Source organism: Oryctolagus cuniculus, chromosome 5 (assembly GCF_964237555.1).
Source record: "Oryctolagus cuniculus chromosome 5, mOryCun1.1, whole genome shotgun sequence".
NCBI classification, from domain to species: Eukaryota; Metazoa; Chordata; class Mammalia; order Lagomorpha; family Leporidae; genus Oryctolagus; species Oryctolagus cuniculus.
In genome coordinates, this window is record NC_091436.1 from 46,020,361 (window position 1) to 46,034,759 (window position 14,399).

General features: G+C 38.9%; 1 protein-coding gene and 1 long non-coding RNA gene across 7 annotated transcripts in view; both read right to left on the minus strand.

Moving 5' to 3' along the window:
- The window catches only part of LOC138849786 (uncharacterized), a 65,086-nt gene extending 51,402 nt beyond the window's left edge, over positions 1-13,684 (minus strand). Inside the window, exon 1 of the long non-coding RNA XR_011388955.1 lies at positions 1-13,684. This exon is cut by the window's left edge and continues 24,958 nt beyond it. This is a non-coding gene — a long non-coding RNA (uncharacterized lncRNA).
- The window catches only part of NKAIN2 (sodium/potassium transporting ATPase interacting 2), a 1,172,348-nt gene that overhangs the window by 971,604 nt on the left and 186,345 nt on the right, over positions 1-14,399 (minus strand). The window lies entirely within an intron of this gene.

The window sequence follows — 14,399 nt, forward strand, 5'->3', positions numbered from 1 at the left end:
GTTTGTTGTAGTGGTTAAGTTGTTGTATGATTTGACAGTTTCTCAATCACTTTTGATATTGCCCTAATCACTTAAATAACAAACTCCCCCAGAATAAGGCAAAACGCTATCATAATAGAGTTATGACCCTAATTAAAGTAGTTCAGTGAGTTTTGAACATAGAAATATATAACAAAGAGTCTTGAAAATGCTTAGTTCCCTATACCTGAATAAACATGTGGTTCAAGTTTTATGATTTTTCTTTACCCAAAAGAAAAACTACCATTAAACAACAGGCTATGTTTTTTAAACAAAAAATTCTCAGGTTTCGTGTTTTTCTTATAAAGTGTTTATGACTAATTAAAGAAAGGATAGATATGAGGGATCTCCAAGAAGTTTGTGGAAAATTCACATTATGAAAAAAAAACTATGCATATCCTTTATTTTTACATCAAAATAAACATATTTTAATTTCATTTTCCACAAACTTTATGAAATGCCCTCATATGTTTCATTTTTAGGCATCAGTAAGACATGGGATAAGGTAACAATTATGGGGATGATATTAACCCAGGTAGAGCTGGTCAGTAAAGCTTTTCCAACGTGAGGACATAATTCCATACGACTTTCTGATCTGTTTGAGGAATGAAGAATCAAAATACAGAACAACATGGCATGGAGACAGAGTACCAAAACACAGAGGTGAACTTCAAGGAGAAAGTTGGCTTAGGGGTGATTTTCTTTAATGATTTATTTGAAAGGCAGAATTAAAGACACATGGAGAGACACAGAGAGAGATCTATCTGCAGGTTCACTCCACAGTAGCCACAACAGCTGGAGCTCAGCCAGATTGAAACCAGGAGCCTGGAAATCTATCTGGGTCCCATACGTGGGAAGCATAGGGACAAGCACTTGGGACATCTTTTGCTGCTTCCCCTGGAGCATTCACAGGGAGCTGGATTCAAAATGGAGCAGCCAGGATTAGAACTGGAGTGCAGTACCACAGTGTCATACAGTTAGGGGTTATCTTTTGAGGAAGGGGACAGAGTCTGAAGTTTGGTGAACGGTTAAAATAAAAATCTCAGAATCTTCACAATCTAAAGCCACAAGCTCTCCCAACTGGATGATCAATTAAATTCTAAATCATATGATGGTGCTGAAAAGCTAGAAGGGAGGCTATTAAAAAGACTGGTGATTCACTACTTGTGTCAGTAACTGGGAAACACAAACCAAAAATGAAAAACAAGAGTAAAGTACTAGTATGAGAAAAGGAAAAAAAGACCAGTACTAGTATTTTTTTATCATGTTCAACATTTCTTTAAAGAAACTGTAGTATCCCATTGGACTGCAGAGCAAACATCAAAAACATCCCTTTGGAATATATTAATGTCTGCAAATATTTACCTAAGAAGTCATTCAAAAATATTTGGTAGGTAAATAGTTCAATTCAATGAGTAACAATAACACAGCACGGTGAACAGAATACTTGTTAATACTTTCTTTTAAAGCTCTTATAAAATCACAAAGAATGTGAAAATAATACTATCAAGCAACAGTAAGAAGTCATCTACACATTACTCTTCCAATAGTTCAGCTGAGCATCTAGAAAAACAGACTAAGCAAAGAGGTAAAATACGCATTAAAGTATGATTTTCACAAAGGCAGAGATAAGAATTTATACTGACAACTTTCATGGGAAAGGCTAATAGTTATACTCTATCTACTGTAGGTAAGAAACTTATTGTAATCTCTCCTAAGATGCTTCAAACAGCCCCCATGATTTGGGTATTACTTCTATTTTAAAAATAAGAAGACCAACAAAGGTTGAGTTTAAGAAGCAGAATGAAGACTTTCTTCTCCCAAAACACATCCTCATTCCATAAGGAGTCAAAGTAAGAATCATCTCCAGGGAATAATTGTAGGTGGTTTTAACAAGTATTTGTGTCGCTCCCCCTCTTCGTGGAGGAATGACACAGGACCCTGCGCTGTTCTTTTATCTGCTCGGCCCTCCCCGGGTTTGCTGCTGGTTCTTCCCGTGTTGGCTACCATCCCTTCCACCTCCGTGGAAGGGCAGTTCCCCCTGGCCACTTTCCCCACTTCCTCAGGGGATGCGGCATACCGCCGGCCAGCTCTCTCGGGGGCTGCACAGGTGTTCCTCTTAGATGTTCCCCTTAGATGTTCCTGGTGCATGTTGTCTCTCTCCTCCTTTATAGTCCTCTTCCACCAATCCCAACTCTGCTACCCACACGCCGAGTACGCTGCTCTCCTCCAATCAGGAGCAGGTGCTGCTGTTTATTGGTTGAACTGGAGGCAGCTGTGTAGAAGCTGTTTCTCCCTTCTCAGCGCCATATTGTGGGAGACAGATGCATAGAATAAGTCTTAATTCCAGTAACTTAGTCTAGTCTGAGTTGCTCCCCACAGATCCCCCTTTCTTTTTATTTTTGGCGTTGATACGCGCCTGTCTTCAGTGCCCAGCGGCACACACTCTGCTCTGCTTGCTGGAGTTGCCCACAGGTGCTTACAAGTCCTATCAATCAGGCAAACCGAATCCGGGTCCTCTCTTCGCCATGTTGTGAGGAGGTTTTTAGGCGCTGATGCGTGCCTGTGTTCAGTGCCCTGCAGCGCATGCTCTGCTCTGCTAGAAATGCATGCAGGTGCTTACAAGCCCTATCAGGCAAACCGAATCCAAGCCTTCTCATTGCCGTATTGTGGGGAGACTTATTGATGTTAATTCGTGCCTGTCTTAGGTGACCTGCGGCGCATAAGCTGCTAGCCGCCCGCAGGTGCTTATCGTCCTAATCAGGCAGACCGAATCCAAGCTCTCTCATTGCTGTGTTGTGGGGAGGCCTTTCTCTATTTCTCTATCTCCGGGCATTCCTATTTCTCCTATTTTACTTCTATCTACCAGCATTCCTATTTCTCTCATTTTACTTCTAAAACTTCTGTTTCTCTTATCTCCGCGGCTTCCCGGCGCCCGCCCCGAGGCTGCTTCTCGGTGGCTTCCTGGCTCTGAGCTGCTTCAGCCCGCGCTTCTCTCATCTGCGCGGCTTCCCGGCGCCCGCCCTGCGGTGGGCTCCAGGCTCTGCGCGGCTCGGCTTTGCGCGCACACTCCGCGGTCTCCACGCCCTTCGCGTCCGCACCACAGCCTCGCGCCAGCCCACGTTCCCTATCTATTCACACCCCGTGCTCTCTCTGCACGCGGCAGCTTCCGCGAGTCACATAGCCCCAGCTCACGTTTCCGCCACTGGTATTCAATCTAAGTTCCCCGGACTAACCTGGCGAATTCCAACCTGGCGGCCCACGACTCTGCCTCTGGTTCCAGATTTTCGCCTTTTGCTCTCCGGGCTGACTTGAAGAATTCCAAGCTGGCTTACGTCTCCGCCTTGGCCTGCACTCGCGGCTTCAATTTCCCTAACATTTTTCTCTAACCGGTATGTTTCCTAACTTTTCTTCCAACAATATTCCCCTCTCATTTCTCCTGGCTTCTCCCCATAGTCCACATCCGAGTCCAAGCCTCCTCCAGGTTTCACTTTCGCTTTCAATCTCCTAGCTTCCCCGCCATAGTCCGCATCCGAGTCTATGAAAGCTTTCACTTTCGCTTTCAATCCTAACTTCTTTCCCACAGTCCATATCCGAGTCTATGCCTAGGCTTTCGATAGCTTCTTCTGGCACATTTTCCGTCCGGCTTTCCCTAGGCTCTTTGCTAGTCTCTCTCTCCGGTAATTTCCCACTTCTTCCTGTTTCTTCCCTCCTAGGTTTCCTATCCGAGTCACGGCACCATTATGTCGCTCCCCCTCTTCGTGGAGGAATGACACAGGACCCTGCGCTGTTCTTTTATCTGCTCGGCCCTCCCCGGGTTTGCTGCTGGTTCTTCCCGGGTTGGCTACTGTCCCTTCCACCTCCATGGAAGGGCAGTTCCCCCTGGCCACTTTCCCCACTTCCTCAGGGGATGCGGCATACCGCTGGCCGGCTCTCTCGGGGGCTGCACAGGTGTTCCTCTTAGATGTTCCCCTTAGATGTTCCTGGTGCATGTTGTCTCTCTCCTCCTTTATAGTCCTCTTCCACCAATCCCAACTCTGCTACCCACACGCCGAGTACGCTGCTCTCCTCCAATCAGGAGCAGGTGCTGCTGTTTATTGGTTGAACTGGAGGCAGCTGTGTAGAAGCTGTTTCTCCCTTCTCAGCGCCATATTGTGGGAGACAGATGCATAGAATAAGTCTTAATTCCAGTAACTTAGTCTAGTCCGAGTTGCTCCCCACAATTTGCATCAAACTTTTTCCTAAACAACTTAACAAGTAATGCAAGTCATAAGAAAGACATTTTCTAGGTCTTAGCTATTGTGAATTGAGATGCAGTAAACATTAATGTGCAGACCGCTTTTTTGTTTGCCAATTTAATTTCCTTTGGGTAAATTCCAAGGAGTGGGATGGCTGGGTTGAATGGTAGGGTTATATTCAGGTTTCTGAGGAATCTCCAGACTGACTTCCATAGTGGCTTAACCAGTTTGCATTCCCACCAACAGTGGGTTAGTGTCCCTTTTTCCCCACATCCTCGCCAGCATCTGTTGCTGGTAGATTTCTGCATGTGAGCCATTCTAACCGGGGTGAGGTGGAACCTCATTGTGGTTTGGATTTGCATTTCCCTGATTGCTAGTGATCTTGAACATTTTTTCATGTGTCTGTTGGCCATTTGGATTTCCTCTTTTGAAAAATGTCTATTGAGGTCCTTGGCCCATCTCTTAAGTGGGTTGTTTGTTTTGATCTTGTGGAGTTTCTTGATTTCTTTGTAGATTCTGGTTATCAACCCTTTATCAGTTGCACAGTTTGCAAATATATTTTCCCATTCTGTCGGTTGTCTCTTCACTTTCCTGACTGTTTCTTTTGCAGTACAGAAACTTCTCAATTTGATGCAATCCCAAATGTTAATTTTGGTTTTGACTGCCTGTGCTTCTGGGGTGTTTTCCAAGAAAGCTAAGAGCTGAAACCAACCCAAATGCCCATCAACAGTAGACTGGATAAAGAAATTATGGGACGTGTACTCTATAGAATACTATACAGCAGTCAAAAACAACGAAACCCAGTCATTTGCAACAAGATGGAGGAATTTGGAAAACATCATGCTGAGTGAATTAAGCCAGTCCCAAAGGGACAAATATCATATGTTCTCCCTGATTGGCGACAACTAACTGAGCACCAAAGGGGAAACTTGTTGAAGTGAAACAGACACTATGAGAAACAGTGACTTGATCAGCTCTTGTGCTGACAGTTGATGTTCAATGTAATACTTTATCCATTTTAGTATTTTTTTTTGTTCTAGTACCATTGGTTGAACTCTGTAATTAACACACAATTATTCTTAGGTGTTTAAATTTTAACTGAAAAGTGATCCCTGTTAGGAATTTGGAAAACATTATGTTGAGTGAAATAAGCCAATCCCAGTGGGACAAATACCACTTGTTCTCCTTGATAGGTGACAACTAACAGAGCACCAAAAAGGAAACCTGTTAAACTGAAATGAACACTATGAGAAACGGTGACTTGATCAGCCCTCTCCCTGACTGTTGATGAGCAGCTTAATATGTTATCCATCTTAGTATTTTTTTTGTTTGTTCTACTTAATACTTTTGGTTGAATACTGTAATCAATACACAATTCTTTTTAAGTGTTGAAACATAAATGAAAAGTGATCGCTGTTAAATATAAGAGTGGGAATAAGAGAGGGAAGAGATGTGCAATTCGGGACATGCTCAAGCTGACTTACCTCAAACGGTAGAGTTAGAAACATACCAGGGGATTCCAATTCAATCCCATCATGGTGGCATGTACCAATGCCATCTCAGTAGTCCAAGTGATCAATTTCTGTTCACAATTGATTGTAATGATAGGACTAAGAACCAAAGGGATCACATAAACAAGAATAGTGTCTGCAAATACTAGCTGATAGAATCAAAAAGGGAGAGAATGATCCAACATGGGAAGTGAGGTACACAGCAGACCCATAGAATGGCAGATGTCCTAACAGCACTCTGGCCTCAGAATCAGCCCTTAAGGCATGCGGATTCGGCTGTAATGCCCATGAAAGTATTTCAGGCATGGAAAGCCAAGACACTCTGGGGAAAAAAAAAAAAAAAAAAAAAAAAAAAAAAAAAAAAAAAAAAAAAAAAAAAAAAACCTAAATGAAAGATCTCCGCGAGTGAGATCCCAGTGGAAAGAATGGGTCATCAAAGAAGTAGGTACCTTTCTCTGAAGGGAGGAGAGAACTTCCACTTTGACCATGGCCTTGTCTAAATATGATCAGAGTCAGTGAACTCAAAAGGCTTCCATAGCCTTGGCAGCTCATGACAAGAGCCTAGGGTTATTACTGATGCCATAAACAAGAGTGTCAATTTGTTAAGTCAACATCAGGAGTCACTGTGCACTTACTCCTCATGTAGGATCTTTGTCCTTAGTGTGCTGTACATTGAGATTTAATGCTATAACTAGTACTCAAACAGTATTTTTCACTTTATGTTTCTGTGTGGGAGCAAACTGTTGAAATCTTTACCTAATGTATGCTAAACTGATCTTCTGTATATAAAGAGAATCGAAAATGAATCTTGATGTGAATGGAAGGGGAGAGGGAGTGGATAAGGGGAGGGTTGCAGGTTGGAGGGACGTTATGGGGGGAAGCCATTGTAATCCATATTCTGTACTTTGGAAATTTATATTCATTGCACCTTATAAAGATCTTGATGCGCTGTACAAATTTACTAATTAGAACTTGGAGATAACCATAGGTTCTTTTATAAGACCAGTTGTTGTTAACTTATTATAATAGTTTGTCAACTGTATTACTTTACAAATACCCTTGATGGAAATGTGTAATTATTAAAACTTTGAAAGCAAATGTACATGAAACAAAGCAAACCACAGTGTAAATTTAATGACCATAAATTTTGCCATGCACATGGGATTGAATAATATGTTATAAATTGGAGATTTTAAGGGAGGAAAATATAGCTTACCACAATACAGCTAAAACTTATCAATGGTTTAGTAAGAGTACTTGACTCAATTATTATATAAATAAGCACTTTTACAAGAATGAACTGAGTTGTGATTACAATGAAGTCTTAAATAAAAGGTGGGTTCTTTAAAATATATTCTGATTGTTCCAAAGCTACTCAGGAAATTTGTTAATTTAAATCATGGCTCATGGGATTATGTTTAAGAAGTCAGTCTTCTTTCCACAATGACGAATCACACCTCAAAATTGCCTTCACAGTCATGAAACCCTAGGGCTATGCAAGACCCTGAGCTGTCCTTCGGCTTTGGCCAACAAAAATATCAGCAATAAGTACTGCTCTCATTCCACCTGCAGCATAGTCTAAATGAAGGTAAATAAGGCATTCATGCAAGAAATTAACACATGGCAGAAAATAATACTGAGCTCCAGGGTAAAATTCAGCCTAGCATCAAAGTAAAAATCAATGAATATAACCAGAATATGAAACCCCCAACAGGATCTCATTACTGTAATTCACAGCTATACACTCCAGGGATAACTTTTTAAAAATATTTATTTTAAGTTTATTTTAATTTTATCGTGCTTTCAAACAAACTCTTCTCTATCTAGAACAATACACAGGAAAACTCTATCCCTTTTTTATGCTTTAAACCTCGCTAATGTTATGTTTTTATCTATTATTATTAGTGATCATTTTAGTTATTCATAGTCATCTGATATTTGATGAAAATGAACATTCTGTTCCAACACCAACAGTTTTTACTCCATTTCATAAACAGAAAAATAACGTCTCCTGCGCACAACAGTAATAAATTTCAGATTATTAAACCAGTGAAGCAACCAGTCTAAGTACTCATCAGCAGTATGTAAAATATCAAGTGATCTAATTTTATATACACATATTAAATAATGATAGCAAAAGTCAACATGTAGGGGCCGGTGCTGTGGCATAGCGAGTAAAGCCAACGCCTGCAGTGCCAGCATCACATATGGGCGCCGGATTGAGTCTCAGCTGCTGCATTTCTGATCCAGCTCTCTGCTATGGCCTGGGAAAGCAGTAGAAGATGGCCCAAGTGCTTGGGACCCTGCAGCCGAATGGAAGACCCAGAAGAAGCTCTGGCTCTTGGCTTCGTATTGGCACAGCTCTGGCCATTATGGCCAATTGGGGAATGAACCAGTGGATGGAATACCACTTTCTCTGCCTCTCTCTCTCTGTGTAACTCTGACTTTCATATAAGTAATAGAATAAATATTTTAAAAAGTCAAAATGCTATTTTATAGTGCTACATCACGTTCTAATGCTTTGGGCCTGGTGTGCAGAACCAAATAGTAAAGTGAGGTAAAACTGAAACCGAAGTCCAAGAAAGGAATAAGTACTGGGCTTGGGGAGAAGAGAAGTGGCAGACAGCAACCTTTCATAGGTGCAGGTCTAAAATATGACAGGGAAGGAATTAATGATTTCCAAAGAAACAGAAGACAATCAACAGGGACTTTTCTATTATTCTTCCCTTTATCTGGATCCCTTTCTGTACACTGAAGCAAAGCAAAAATTTCCTGGAGATGTTACTTTCAGAAACTATACATGTGGCAGCAGGGCAGATCAAATAAGCATTTTGCATGACAGTATTGTCTTGACTAACTGATTGACTATAATGATATTTGCTTCTTAAACATTTTCCTAAGTGTAAATACATAAACACATATATACACGTATTCTAAAATCCATAAATTACATATATGTGTGTATATGTACACATACATACATACATATGTGCCCCACACAGAACACACTTGAATGTTTCTTGAACATTTCTTTTATCTTAGGTGCTCTTGTATAATTTCAGCCAGTGGTGGTTAGCTCAGTAGACTAAATTGGAACCACTGATCCTTGTGCACCAGACTGTTTATATTCTCAAGCAATAGTGCTCTACAACTTTATCTCGGGTTTACTATTTTCTTTGGTGTATGCTTCTATTGCTGCTGTGTCTCATACTGCCACTTATTTTGTGTTCTAATGAGCACTCTGAGCCCATAAGGTTGACACATACACTCAAGGCCTGCTAACAGAAAAAAAAGTGCACAAGACTGGAAGTCATTAGCTCTGTGTTAAGATAGCTAATGGTTTCTTCCATTAAATGGCTTAACAAACAATAAGTAAAGATTTTCAAGAAGTTCCGTATTGGTGGGAAGCTTCTGACACTGTGAATGGCACCACTGACCTCACTGGAGGTTGGAGGGTCATCTGTGTGAAACATAACTGGAATAAACTCTTCTTGAAGGAATCCTGACTTAAGAAACTGAAGACAAGTAGATAGAACTCCATTACTGGATACCAAAATTGCATCTTCATGGGAACTAAGCAAGGATTTGCAAACTGTATGTCCTGACCTATTCATGGAACATAAAAACCAATTTTGTGAACCTACTTTATAAAAAGTAATACAACAAAATTGAATATAGGCAAAATATTACAGTACATCAAAGTAAACTACAGGGTATAGGGTATACAGTTGTTGCTTAATTTAGAATGTATGTTTTGATGTGTCATATAGTATCTACACATGGGTTATATTTTGAAATGAATGAAAGCTATTTGCTAAGCAGAAATGAGTACAAGTAGTGCTGAATTACTATCTCTGTTTTAGGGAATGTATTTACTGGAGTAAATGGGTTATAAGGGTATAAACATGGATTATCTAGTACCACAGTCTCAGCTTGAAGAGAGTGCAGGGTAAGGAATTGATCTGAATTTGTATATTAACACCTAAGATGCTAATAAATAGTGGGAAAAGTGTGCACTAAAGTCTGCTATACTGTAATCAGCTGTGTTTATCTTCATACTTTGGTTCAATCTATGATTTGTACTCTGTACATTCACCAGGACTGGAGAGTTACCCAGAATACAAACTCTCCTGGTTGGAGCCTTAACATTCTATGTAGCTCTTTGAGATTCTTTCTTCCATTGCCTGGATTCTTTACTTTGTATTTCAAATGCCTGACTGGTGGATGATATGTTCTGAAAATGATCTACGGCTACAAAACCCACCTGGGATCATTGCCTGGTTCTTGAAACATAGTTTTGCTTTAGCCTATCCACCAACATTTTATTTCTTGAAAACAAGGTTGGATGTCATTCTTTCGATAATCTAGGCAAGATTAGTGATTACTCTTCTAGGAATAAACCCTCTATTCTGATCAGTTCTGCAGTGCAGTAACCACTGTCCCTTCAAGAACTTACTGCTTAAGTCTAAATATATCAAGTGGAGTATGAGTGAAGAAAGCTACCAGCCTAACTTTTTGTAATTCTATAGATGGACTCTTTTTCCCATCTTCTTGGTATTGGATAGAACCACAAAATTCATTAAACAATAGCCATTCTCATAGAAAAGATGTTATACCTTTTGAGAACTGCCCTGGAAAATGAGTTCCGGTTTCACGGAAACCACTGATTGTGCTCTCTCTGGTCCCTTGACTAAGAAGTTAAAAATACAATCACAGTAAAACAGAAAACATTCAGAAACACTTTTAGGAGTATGTTTTTTATAGCTTTTATCCCTTTCATTTTTTAATTTTTCCCTTATGTTGGAATTAAGTTTATTCATTTTGATGCAATATAATATTAGTTAAGAATGTTGTAGGCTGAAAATTGCAGAAAATATAGCTAACAGTAATTTAAACAAATACTTGTTTGTTTATTTCACCAAGGAAGACTGGTTGGAAGCAGGCAACTGCTGTTGAGAATCTGGTTCAGCAACTCAACCACATTAGGGCTGAGATTTTTTGATTTTTCTGGCCTTCCTCATGTTTGTTTTCTCCTCATGCTTGAGCATCATTCATACACAGGGCACAAGGGGAGCAAGGAAGCTCGAAGGACAATGCTGGACATATCTGACCCCATTCATCAAGAAAACAAACATATTTTAAGAAACTGTTGCAGAGATGGCCATCTGTAGATGCCAAAATGCTGTTAAATTGAGGCAAAGGATTGTCAAGATTAACTGAGACAGATACCAATTCATTGCTTGCTGTCGGTATACTGGCACTTAGAATAACTATACTTATTAAAAATTAGAGAAGGGAAATGGATATTAATTAATACAGTTACCACTTCATGTCACCTGCTAGGAAGTCAACTGGTCAAAGAAATGTTAATATTTACTATTAAATAAATGAGTCTTTAGTGTAAAATTTAAGATATCTCCAAATGTTTCTTTAACCTTAGGTAGCAATTCATCAGTTTTTAGGAAATATTATCCTTTTCCCATATACAGTGGAATATTCTCAAAGTCTTCGTTTCATAAACTGAAGCAAATCTTTGCATGGTTTCAAACTCAAATTTTTTTAAAAATTTTAATTTAATTAGAAGAGTAAGTAAAAGATGATTCTACTTTGTGGTGGAATGCATGGATTACACTTCCACTGTTCCTCTCTTTAGCAGAGAAATCCTGTATAAGTCAAAATCTTTTGGAGAAAGCAAGACAGTTCCAATGAGAGTTAACTTGGATTTACTGATAGATTTGATCTAACTCAAAGTATAGCCTTGACACTCCAGAGTAGTTTAAGAGGTAACTCCTGGGGTATCAGTTAGAGCCCAGACTTGAGTCTTCTTAAGATTCAGATGGCCTTAAGAGCAAATATATCCAATTGCCTGGTATGAATAGCAAAGAAGTTTCTGGTAATGGTGGTGTTTTCCTGCTGGTTGACATCTGGCCCCATCTGCTTTTTGGAGCAGTGGTAGTATGCATTTTAGTCATAAGCTTAATTGCATTTTCTCTAGAACTTAACTAAGAACAATTAGGTTTCTGTTTTTATTTATTTCCACATTTGAGTAACACTGAATAAACATCCATTTTTATTGAATATGCTTATATTTCAGAAAAACTGAAAATTCACAGTGTCAATTTCACTACAATAACCATTTTATTAGGCAATGTGTTCTATAATATTGATCCAATTTGTTCCCCTTGTCATTTGCTTACTGGATCATATCTCCTGAAGTTGCAGATGCAATTTATGGAGATAAATCTTAAAATACAGTGACATGTAAATAACAACACCTTTGCATTATCAGTCCTGATATCAGAAATCTCCTCTAATTACTGACAATAAATCAAAATATCCCACATAAATTATGTCTCCATTTAAGCATTTAATATACCATCATTATATATTATCCCCCTTCATTTTTTATTTTCCTTACATGACAGCATATTGTAGTTAGATAACTTTGAATTTATCCTTGTCAGCATTTTATTTTAGGATTCCTCTTTTCCTGTGGAATCTTTCATCACCACTGGAGATATTTCAATGTGTGAATTTTATTCCCTTTTATATTTTCGTTCTTAAAATGTTTTATGCATTTAGTTGTCCCACATCTCAATATTTAAAGCAATAATAGGAGTAATTAATGTTTTGCTTTCTTACTTCTAGTTTATGCAGAATAGTCATTTGATTATCAAATCTATCCAGGATCTGCAATTAGACCCAGTTCTGCAGCTGCTCTCTTCTCTTTTTCCATAATGCATGTTCCTTTCTTTGAAACTGTTGTTTTCCAATGTGTGTGATGTACAATGCTCGGAATACATCTTCAAAATAAATGTGGTTTCTCTTTCTATCTTCAAGGCCAAAATGAAGAGACACTATATTGAGCTTTTCAGAATTAAAGTGGTGCTTTTAGTGCCCATATTTTTTGTGATAGAGAATGCAGTCAGCAGCTTTGTCAATTTGGTTGTCACTGTCACACTAGGCTTTCCAGATGTTCAAATGCAGAAATGTCAGGAAATGCCATGGCAAGATTCATTTCTTGAAACTCATTTTCTTGTCTATTTCTTCCCGTAAGGAAAGGATAAACAAAAGAGTAGCCACGTCAAGTATAGCTATCTAGCAGTCTCCCTAAATGGACTGCAAAAAAGATACACAAGAACTTTCAGAGTATGTGAAGTGATTAGAAATGCAGCACAACCTACAGGGTTGGACAATTATATGTTAAAATTTGAATTGGAAGAAGAAGATTCTGTTTTAACTGTATTAGAACTGAAGAGACATTTTATCTATATAATTAAATGGCATTAGCTAACTGATATGTAAAAATACAACATATTTTTCTAAATTGGGTATAGTATTGGAATAGATTGTATTTTTCAAATCTTTGTTTCCAATGACATGTAATAAGATAGAAAATCTAATTAAATTAGCATTAAACTTTAACAAAATCCATTCCTACATTTTCCTTAACACATTCATAATCATAAAATAACCTTTGAAGCCAAAAAGCAGCTTAGAAATTATCCAGGTATAACAATGTACTGTCAACTTATCAAGAAATGTGATTGTAATTAATTTATAATAAGCCTATCACAAGTGTGTATGTGTATGTATATCTGTCAGTGTGTTTGAGAGGAATATACCTTACTTGTCAATATCACCTCATAAAATAATTGCTTTGGCAGTAATTAAGGAAACTGCTCTCCAATCACTTGGACACAGCCTCATAATTTCACACTTCCTCAGGAAAAGATCACTGTACAAGATGTTGCTATATTGCTCTTGCTTTCACCAAAAAAAGAAAGAAAAATATTTCAATTTTTTGATTTCTTTCTGGTCTCAAATTACATTTAAAGATGTGAGCATGATAAAATTACCTTTATAATTCATTGAAAAGAGTTTCATAATTTTGTTGGCAGATTTTTTTTTAGGAAAAGTACCCAAATATCATGTAAGGGAAGGAAAAAACATTACAGAAAATATATTCAACAACACTGTAAAGACTTGTGACAGCATACCTAAGGCATCACATTTCAGACAAGTTTCAATGATTTTATTCAAATTTTAGAAATTAATTAATTTTAAAAACACTGTCATGGTAAATGGCAGAAATAAAATCTGAATGGAAATTCCTTTATCAAAAGTACTATGGTCATGCCGGTGCCGCGGCTCAACAGGCTAATCCTCCACCTAGTGGTGCTGGCACACAGGGTTCTAGTCCCAGTCGGGGCGCCGGATTCTGTCCCGGTTACCCCTCTTCCAGGCCAGCTCTCTGCTGTGGCCCAGGAAGGCAGTGGAGGATGGCCCAGGTGCTTGGGCCCTGCACCCCATGGGAGACCAGGAGAAGCACCTGGCTCCTGCCTTCGCATCAGCACAGTGCGCCGGCCACAGCGCACTGACCGTGGTGGCCATTGGAGGGTGAACCAACGGCAAAAGGAAGACCTTTCTCTCTGTCTCTCTCTCTCTCACTATCTACTCTGCCTGTCCAAAAAAAAAAAAAAAAAAAAAAGTACTATGGTCAAATCAATCACAAAGTAAAAGTTATCTTATTTATTCACTTATGTATTCTTTAAGATTTTATAGGAACTACCATAGCATGGACATTTAGACTCATAGAAAACTAAGTGCTCAGGAAGCATTAAATATAGTG